Consider the following 10,508-nt stretch of genomic DNA (forward strand, 5'->3'; position numbering starts at 1 on the left):
ATATATATATATATATATATATATATATATATATATATATATATATATATATATATATATATGTATATAGTTTTCCAGGCTGCTAATGTGTTGGCCAGGTGGTGACCGTCCTCAAAATGGTTCCCCTTTAAGTTTCAGGAATGCCTCATCAAGGGGTAATTTAAGTTCTTTTCGGAGGACCGCCATCATACCAACACTGAGTATGTTGCTGGGACATCAAATCTGAATTCATCCTTCAGTTTATGATGTGGTTGCTATGGGTTACTGCACATTGTAATTGCGACATAAATCCATTATTGGCCAATCACAGCTTCCAATCATTGTCCCAGTGTTGGAAATAAGCAGATGGTTTCCTGGTTTCCCTTCACAATATATCCTAACCTAAACATGGCTCGGCCTTACTGGTGGTAACCTTCTGGTTCTGGATGGCTGCGGGTCGGGGGTGGAAGGAGCCTTACATGAAACTTCCAATAGCCTCCTAAACACTCTGACCCCCAGTTTATTTGTGAATAGGGGTTGTAGGCGGTGGTCATACCCCTGACAACTCCCTGCCAATAGGAACACTGCATCATGGAGGTAATCACAAAGCTGGAACCAATTGACAAATAATATAAGCAGAAATAATGCCCCCATATAATTAATAATAATGAATAAGAAGTATTACAACCCTCATTCGGTTTTATTTTGCTATCAGTGTGCTGCTTGGGAGATTTAATTTTTCTTCCTGTCTTGGAGACACAACAGGAAGTGAGAGGTAATTTCCCTAAACTAATCAGACCTTCTATGCTGGAGCTTTGTCACCAGCCATTGGTTCCCATTAGAAGATTTTCCTGTTATATTCTTATGACAATTCTACAATTCAAGTTTTCCTTTACTTCCTGAATCAGTAACCGTGGTACAAATAGAGGGGAAATCTCCCAGCAGGGGGCACTCCACTCTTAACATGGTGTGTGGGGGGGGGGGGGTCTAATGTATATGTTAACATACACACAATGAGCCTGATTTATCAAAGCTCTCCAAGGCTGGAGAAGGTAGCCTAGTAGACTATCATGGGAGAACCTGGGTGACCCAGCCTAATTGAAATGTATTTCTTAAAAATGATTTGCTATGCGTTAGCAAATGTTTTCAGTCCTGAAACATATCTGATCCAGGTTTGCTGGATCACCCAGGTTCACCCATGATAATCTATCTTCTCCCCTCTTGGGGAGGTTTGATAAATCAGACTTAATGTGAGTACCTGAATGTGACCGGGTATAAGCCATCCATGTACAGCAGAGCTCATACTGGAAGAAGCTTCACAGGGAGCCAATCACCTCGTCTTACATAAGAGTTGACGTTCAGGTTTGATATCATTAGGACTTTCAATCTTTTCTATTCAATGTTCAGCAATCTTGTGTTTTTTTTTTTCTTCTTCTAAGCAAATGTTTTCCAGCTATTTTCTCCTAGGATTTAATACTCTGAAAACATTTAAAGCAGGAGATTCATCTGCAGTATATAAATGGATTGTCAGATAACATTCACCGAACCCGGGCACATTCACCCATCTCTATTTCTAACAAGCATTCTGATTGGACAGAAACCAGAGCTAGGAAATAAAAACTTTACTAAAAAATTTGGAAAAAGTTTAGTGAATAGTGACTGGTGCAACTTATTCAGGTGAATATGCAGACAGCAACATCGTACTCATCGATTCTTTGCTGGTGAATATATTTGTCATAGATTCTCGATTTCTTTGACACTTTAACAAAATATTTTCATCAGCATTCACTCTGAAGAAAGATTGCCCCCCCCCCCCCTATTTTCTGGGGGTACATTTTCAGTGAATAAAGTTTAGTAAATTTTAGGGTGGATGAATCCTTCTGACCCCACAAGGGAGGTAATATTTCCCCTGATCATCCTTCCGTTAAAATCGTCCCAAAAGATCTTTGTAAATACCCCGGACTGTGAGAAGTGAAATCTCTTGTGACATTGGCCCTGATTTATTAAAGCTCCCCAAGGCTGGAGAGGTTAGACTATCATGGAAGAACCTTGGTGATCCAGAAATCCTGGAATGGATATCTTAAAAGTTATTTGGTATTGGTTGCATTCCTGGACCAGATCCTTTCCAGGTCTGATGGATTACCCAGGTTCTCCAAAGATGATCTATCGTCTCCAAGTGCTTTAATAAATCAGGCCCATTTGCTAGCAAAAGCAAATGACTTTGAAGAAACCCATTCCAGGTTTTCTGGGTCACCCAGCTTCACTGATGAAAGTGTATCCTCTCCAGATCATTGTATCAGATTTCTCTTCAGTCATGAGTGTGTTAATTCCATATTTTGGAATTTAAAAGATTTGACTGATAAACTAATGTTCAGATGTAATTCTGTATTTCATTTCCTGGCGCTTTTTCCGCTGCAGCCAATGGAAGTGATGCAGGAAACGCTAGTAATGTTCTGATACGGAGTCATTAAAGATCGCTGCTCATTTTCTGCCGCTATTTACGCCGTTTATTCACCCAATGTAAAATGAAGCTGACTTCCCTCTTAATTATTCAGCAGCAATTCCTGAACGCAGAGAGCGCCGAGGAGTCGGGAGAGGCGATGTGACGCATATTCACGTTTCCTGGAATCTGCCTACAAAAGTGGTGAAAACTGGATTGTTCGAATGCTGGTCAGGTCAGTTCATTTTATAGCTTTGTTACACTTTATATGGGCTCAGTTTTTAAACAGGGAATCAGACATTGTCACAATCATTCCCTGGTGGGAATCAACTACTGCCAAGGAAACACATGGACCTGGAAGATTCCGATGAGGGAATGTCATATTTCCTAGAGCCCTATGTGTTCATTTCGATGTTTTATATATTTTATTTTGCTGGATTTATTGTAAGACAAATCATACAATAGCCTGGCAGAGGGTTTTACCTTCAGACTGTCTCTAATTGAAGTTTGTACAGAGCAGAAAGATAAAGGTGTATGTAATCAGGGACAGACATGGGGAGTGTGCTGCTGTACAAGGGCCCCGGACCCTCAGTTCTGCACAGGGGCCCGCTGTTAGGCTGCGTACACATGTGGAATAATTGTTGGAAGTTATCTTTTACGATCCTTTCCAACAACAAAAGACTGAATGAGTGTTGTACATACAGCGCCGTTCTGCTCTAAAGAGAGGGGAGAATGGGGGAGCGGCACCCCACTGTGCTCTCTCCCCTTCACTTTCTTTACAATCATTTATCATTTGTGGATCTTCCAGGATGAATCCATGAATGAGGTCAGACAAGCACTGTACACACGTCAGATTCTCGTCCTATACTAGCCCTGAGGTGATTATCAGACAGGAAACATCTGATGTGTGTACATAACCTCAGATACATCCGCCACTCACAATACAATCTGACTTTAAGCTATTGATCCATGCAAACCAAAGCTGGTAAAGGACAAATTTACTTTTAGTCCACTTCCACCTACCTGCACCCTCCTTTTTCCCATCAGCAGTCTCCTTCCCTCTATCAGCAGTGCCCTCTCACCTGGGTACACCTATCACACCTGTCGGCACTCCTCCCTCACCAATCAGCAGTCTCTTTCTGCTCATCAGCAGTCTCCTCCCCCCTGTCAACTGTCTATTACTATCCATCTATTATTATTATTATTATTTTTATATAAAATAATAATAAGCAGTATTTATTTGGCACCAACATATTACACAGCGTTGTACATAAATAGGGGTTGCAAATGGCAGACAAATACAGACAGTGACACAGGAGGAGGAGAGGACCCTGCCCAGAGGAGCTTACAATCTAGTCTATTAGTCCCTATCAATGGTCCACCCCTGTCCTTCTGACCCTCACCCCCCCCACCTTCTGCAGTCCTCTTTCACCCCTCAGCAGTCTCCTTTCACCTGTCTGCAGACCTCTTTTACCACTTACCTGCCCATTTTTTACGCTTTGTTTTATTCTGGAAATTTCCTTTTCACTTCCTGTCCTGTAGGCATAACTCCCAGTGCCACCAAAACCAAAGTCCTCATGACAAATGTAGTGACAATATACACTAGGAGAAATATAACAGGGGAGACAGCAATATAAAGAAGACATACCAGGGGCACCAGTTTTCCTAATTCAATATATTGGAGAGGCCTAGTATAGTGTATATGATTATGGGGGGAATTATTATCACCCCTTAAATAATGCGGTGAATGCCTGATCAGTCCATACACACCTTCCCTTCAGCTGTTTCACATATTGGCTCTGATTTAATAAAGCTTTCCAAGGCTGGGGAGGATACACTTTCATCAGTGAAGCCGGGTGATCCAGCAAACCTGGAATGGATTTACTATTTGTTAGCAAAAGTTTTTAACCCTGGACCAGGTCTATTTCAGGTTTGCTGGATCACCCAGCTTCACTGATGAAAGTGTATCCTCCCCAGCCTTGGAGAGCTTTAATATATCAGGTCCATTAGAACCTAAAATGGCAAATTGCACAAATCATTAGGCCCAATTCCATCAGATTACCTATTTGTGTTTGCGTTGTATGATGATTTCACACAATGGTGCAACTGTTGTATGGTCCCCTCTCCACACAAACCAACTTTCTGTGTTTTCGGTGCTCTGATCCCTCCAAGGCGTCTGTAAGAGTCGTTTTATTAAGACGAATCAGCTCGGTGGCCCAGGAAAGTAGGATTCACCTTTTCAGCGGTACTATAGAATTAAAGTTGCTCCTCCGCTGTGCTGCTGTTATGGCAGCGGGACGAGGCTTCGCCGCACGGATGAATGAGCATGTTAAGTGAAAGAGATTCAACAGAGTAAATCAAACAGCGGATTAGATTATTTTCTGCATAGCGGACCACAAAATGGGGAATAATTCCCACCAGCGGCTTCTCCCCGTCCACATAATAAGAGTCAACCACACAGGAGATTTCCATCGCCCAGAAATTTAACCTTTTGCTGACAACAGACCTCAATTCACACAAAGGAAGTACTTTAATGTTGACAAACTTTGCCACGGACCCCACTAAAGACAAGGGGAGAAAAACCTTCCACCTAAATTCCTGCCATGTTTAGGACGAATAAGCAAAGTGCTGTCAGAAATAGGCACGGAGAGCTAGAAACATTGCCCGTTACAAGCACCAAAATGTTTAGAAAAATACCAAGAGTGTTTTCATGCATTACTACACAAATCTTTTACAAAAATATGTTTCCCCTAAACTTGTATGTGGTGTCACCTGTCAATATTACCAGACCCTGATCCTGGGAGGGCAATGAGTGTGTGCAACCCCCTTTCTTTACCATACCAGCCAACCAGTACCCGGGTGTCCTAAAATTAAGGGGTAGGACCTCTTACGGTCTCTTAAGAAGGTAGTAGGGTTCCGCAGGATTTCCCCTGACCCATAGAGATAAGTACACGGGTACATTAGTACCCCTTATTTGTTACAAAAGTTTAAGTAAAATAAAGATACCCACATTATGAAAAATAATTTGATGGAATAAAATACAACACATGATTGCAGAATTTTTCAAATAAGCAGGCTTGCCACTCCCTTTCGTTCCATTATTCAGATTTCGTCCCTAATGAGACATTAGCAAGGACCCCAACTGCTTTTTCCTTATTATTATTAATAATAATAATAATAATAATAATAATAATAAAACAAGTATTATTCATTGCCTTACCACCACTAAATGATAGATTTCCTGATGACAGAATCCTGGGTGATGTCATTGACTATGAATCTCACTCGATTTGGAGGGACTTCCTTTCATTTTTTGTTATGTCATCCAGAAAAAAAGGCAAATCTTCCTAAAAGCAAATATAAACTGTATTTAGGACAATTTTAGTGTAAATATGAATCCATAAAAGAACAGTGTTGCAGTAAAGTTAGTAATTTGTTTTACCAGTTGGCCTATAGAAGATCACCAGAGGGAGCGTAGCTCTTTCCACCAACACAAGAAACAACAAGAAGTCTTTAACACTATCAGTTAAGTTTCACATCTCTTTTCTCTTCTGCACACTCCCCTGATATTACTGCTTATGTCTGCTGACCTTCCAGCTGTTCTCTCCATATGGGCAAGGTATGCTTGGTGTTCTGCTTCCATCTTTTGTGTCTGCAGAAGGCCTATTTGGGCCGAGCACCAGATCACCTTTGAGTTACTGTATACCACTCACAAAGGAGAGAGTGGACAGTTCCTGTCTGTGTAGTTGGCTAGATTGCCAACATCGGATGCCTTTTTCAGCTGGACTTATGTCATTTCCAGGTGCCAAGAATTCCTGGTCAACACTGTGGAAGGGGTTGAGGTCTTACTGGTATCCTTCTGGGACAGGTCTGGTGGTGACAGATAAACCCTAAAAGATTTTTTTTAAACACATTTTGCATACAAAAATAGAGATACAATACAATTTGCATATTAAAAGTGATACATGTACAAAAGTAAAATTTCCAGTGCAACTTCAAACAAAAAAGAAAACAATAACAATACAAATAAATTAAAAGAAGACTGGAAGGGGGAAAAGGATAAGTCTAGGAAGACATCGTATAAAACACCAGGTAAGGCATAGTCCATACCTAGAGGGTTGTCACATTAACTGCACATTTGGGAGAGAATACTGCTGCCAGGGTTCCCAAAAAGCAATTTTTCCTGTGAGTCATTCAGGACACCGGAAAGTTTTTCGTTAAGAAATGTGTTGTCTATGCGTTTTGAAACTTCAAAAAATGGGATAGCTTGAATTTTCCAGTGAATCGCTATAGTTTGTTTTGCTGCAATCAATATAGATACACATAATTGGAATTGGACATTGGAAAGGTTAGAAGGTTTAAATTGCAGGAGGGCCACCCATGGTTCTCTATGCACCTGTTTTGAGAAAACTGTACCCAGCAAGCGAAACACTCTAATCCAGAATCTAATAACAGAAGGACAGGACCACTAAATTTGGGAGTCCGTACCTCGCTCTTAATGACTTTATTATAATGTTCCTAGGATAAAGCGAAAGAAAAAACATATCACCCCTTAAACGAATGTTAAGTTTGTTCAGTCTGGATGGAAAGAAGTTGGTCTACAGCCTTATGCATAGACAAATTTATTACAGAAGAGCTTCTGTGTAGTGTTAAAGAAGAGCTATGTTCTACTTTCCAGTCTTTCCATTCTCTGGTTAAATGTAAAAATCAGTGGTACACCACATCATTTGTCCTCATCCCTGCCCTTCTGCTGCCTTGAATATTCAGACAGGGTTGTCCTTGCAAGATCAAATGTATTCTAGCTTACAAGAAGAGAAACCCTGGGTTTTCCAGGTACACAAGGTCTTATCAGTCTATTTTCAAAAAATGGAAGAAAAAGAAACCATTTTCTTCCTAAAGCTTAGGTTTCCCTTTGAGGAAGATAATACTTTACCTTGGAATGACTATGCAGGTCTTGATGCCCCATATGCCAAAGTGTCAAAGAATGCTGATATTTGTTTTGAGAATATGGAGTCCATAACCCCTAAAATGTATACTCTTCTGAAGAGACGCTGGGACTCTTCTGTTACTAACCTTAAGCTGGCTTTAATAACTGCTTGTTTAGCTCACAATTTAGAAGCCTGGCTTGCTCAACTAAATTCACAGTTTGAAGAACAACTTCTGGATTCTTTTATTTTCTGTAAGCTCAGGACTTAGCTGGGAGACTCTTCCTCCATGATTTTACATTGTGCTGCTCCCCTTTCAGGAGAATACTGTTTTGGTGCAGAATTAGTTACTATTTTGAACCACACAGCAGGTAGAATTTTTTTTTCCAAGAAAAAGAAACCTGTTCCGAAAAAACTTTTTCAAGGCCAAAAGCAGAGGCAATATGCATCGACATCTAAACAACAAATGGCCAAAATAATTTTGGAGCCAAAGGGCCTGTTCAAAAGTCAATTACTTTTTTTGCCAGTGAGAGAAAGATAGGAAACCTTCCTTTCAGTATGGAAATCAATAACATCAAGCAAATTCATGCTGCACCTAATAGAGGATAGCAGTTGGAATTCTCCTAAAGTCCCCAGAGTTTCTATAAAGGCATGTGCTCTGATATCTGTCATCTGAAAATCATCTGGTCCTGCAAGTTTTTCTTCCAGTTCCCCCTTCTTCCAAAGTTCTAAAGTTCTACTTATACATCGCCCCAATACAAAAACCTTCAGAGAATTGTCATCTTATTATCAATCTGAAGCCCCTCAATCGATTCATTAGATACAGAACAGATTTTACATAGAATGCAAAGAGCCATTCATCTAGATGTGGATTTTTGGACACAGACAACTTTTTTCTAATTTTGGTTCTGTACATTACCACAATTAATTTTAAATGAAACAACTCAGCTTTAATTCAGTGGGTTGAACAAAAAGATTGCATAAATGTGAGGTACTAAAACCTTTTTTACACAATCATTTCATTTCAGGGGCTCAAAAGTAATTGGACAAAATAAAGCTGAAAATAAAATGTTCATTTCTAATACTTGGTTGGAAACCCTTTGCTGGCAATGACAGCCTGTAGTCTTGAACTCATGGACATCACCAGATGCCGGGGTTCCTCCTTTGTAATGCTCTGCCAGGCCTTTACTGCAGCGGCTTTCAGTTATTGATTGTGGGCCTTTCTGTCCGAAGTTCAGTCATCAACAAGTGAAATGCATGCTCAGTTGGGTTCAGATCAGGTGACGGACTTGGCCATTCCAGAATATTCCACTTCTTTACTGTAATAAACCCCTGGGTTGCTTTGGCTGTGTTTTGGGTCATTGTCCATCTGTATTATGAAACGCCTCCCAATCAATGTGACTGCATTTAGCTGGGTTTGAGCAGACAGTATGTCTCTGAACACCTCAGAATTAATTCGGCTGTCTCTGTGTCACATCATGGATAAACACTAGTGTCCCAGTGCCATGGCAGCCATGCACGCCCAAGCCATCACACTGCCTCCGCCATGTTTTACAGATGATGCGCTTTGCTTTGGATCATGAGCTGTTCCACACCTTCTCCATACTTTTTTCTTGCCATCATTCTGGTAAAGGTTGATCTTGGTTTCATCTGTCCAAAGAATGTTTTTCCAGAACTGTGCCGGCTTTTTTAGATGTTTTTAGCAAAGTCCAATCTCGGCTTTCTATTCTTGAGGCTTATGAGTGGCTTGCACCTTGCAGTGCACCCTCTGTATTACTTTCATGCAGTCTTCTCTTTATGGTAGACTTGGATATCGATACGCCTACTTCCCGGAGAGTGTTGTCACTTGGTTGGCTGTTGTGAAGGAGTTGCACCATGGAAATGATTCTGCCATCATCCACCACTGTTGTCTTCCATGGACGTCCAGGTCTTTTGGTGTTGCTGAGTTCACCAGTGCTTTGTTTCTTTCTCATGATGTACCAAACTGTAGATTTTGCCATTCCTAATATTGTAGCAATTTCTCTGATGTTTTTTTTTCTGTTTTTGCAGCTTAAGGATGGCTTGTTTCACCTGCATGGGGAACTCCACATGTTGTCTGTTCACAGCAAAGTCTTCCACATACACCCCCCCCCCTCTCAAATCAACTCTAGGCCTTTTATCTGCTTCATTAATAATGACATAACGAAGGAAATGCCTACACCGGCCCATGAAATAGCCTTTGAGTCAATTGTCCAATTACTTTTGAGCTCTGAAATGAAGTGATTGTGTAAAAAAAAAAAGGCTTTAGTTCCTCACATTTATGCAATCTTTGTGTTCAACCCTCCGAATTAAAGCTGAAAGTCTGCAGTTCAACTGCATCTGAGTTGTTTTATTTACAATTATACGTGGTAATGTACAGAACCAAAATTAGAAAAAAATTGTCTCTGTCCAAATATTTATGGACCGTTCCACATTTCTTTAGTTTCACATTTCAAGTTTCAAGAATTAAAGTTTAATTCTAATTGCTCTATTTTGGCCCAGTGAGCCTGGTTCTCAGTGAAGTTTTTGGCAGATTGGTGGAAGGACCTATATCCTCTTAGGTGCTGTCCGGTAAATCTGGAAATGGTAAGACTAACTCTAGTTTTTGCAAAGTATTTAGCTACAGAATCCCTAACTTCTGGCTTGTCTCATGTTATCCACAGTACCTAATGATGACCATGGCACATTAACATGTTTTATATCGAAATATTGCAGCAGCCACTGTACTACCTCTGTATTCAGCTACAAATAATCTCTAAGGAGCCTCTGCAAAGTTGATACTGTAACACCAATCTCTGTGCAATGTGAAATGTTCTATAGAGCACCTAAAGAAGTGTCATGAAACCCCCAGACATTAGTACAGAGGTCTATGGGCCTGGTAGGCTATGGGCTCACCATACAGCTTTGTAATAATGCCAGTTAGGGGATTTCATAACCTCATCTTTTTTTGCCTGGACTGAACTCATTTTGTTTCTCTTTCGAACGAGATTTCATATTGGACAAGTGCTCACATTTCTAAACTAGAACTGGGTGATGGTAAGATGAGCAGACAGCTCCAGTGTTTATCCATGCATGAGAGGAAAGCCATTTCATATGCACACAAGTCTGCTATGATAACAGCAAGGCCCCAGATAGCAGCACTTTAT

At 40.6% G+C, this 10,508-nt stretch overlaps 1 long non-coding RNA gene across 1 annotated transcript in view; it reads left to right on the forward strand.

Moving 5' to 3' along the window:
• LOC140343267 (uncharacterized) overlaps positions 1-9,693 on the forward strand; it is a 9,935-nt gene extending 242 nt beyond the window's left edge. The window contains exons 2-3 of the long non-coding RNA XR_011923289.1: positions 2,535-2,654; positions 9,394-9,693. This is a non-coding gene — a long non-coding RNA (uncharacterized lncRNA). The remainder of the gene's footprint in view (positions 1-2,534; positions 2,655-9,393) is intronic.
• Positions 9,694-10,508: the final 815 nt, after the last annotated feature.

This window comes from Pyxicephalus adspersus, chromosome Z (assembly GCF_032062135.1).
Source record: "Pyxicephalus adspersus chromosome Z, UCB_Pads_2.0, whole genome shotgun sequence".
Taxonomy (NCBI): domain Eukaryota; kingdom Metazoa; phylum Chordata; class Amphibia; order Anura; family Pyxicephalidae; genus Pyxicephalus; species Pyxicephalus adspersus.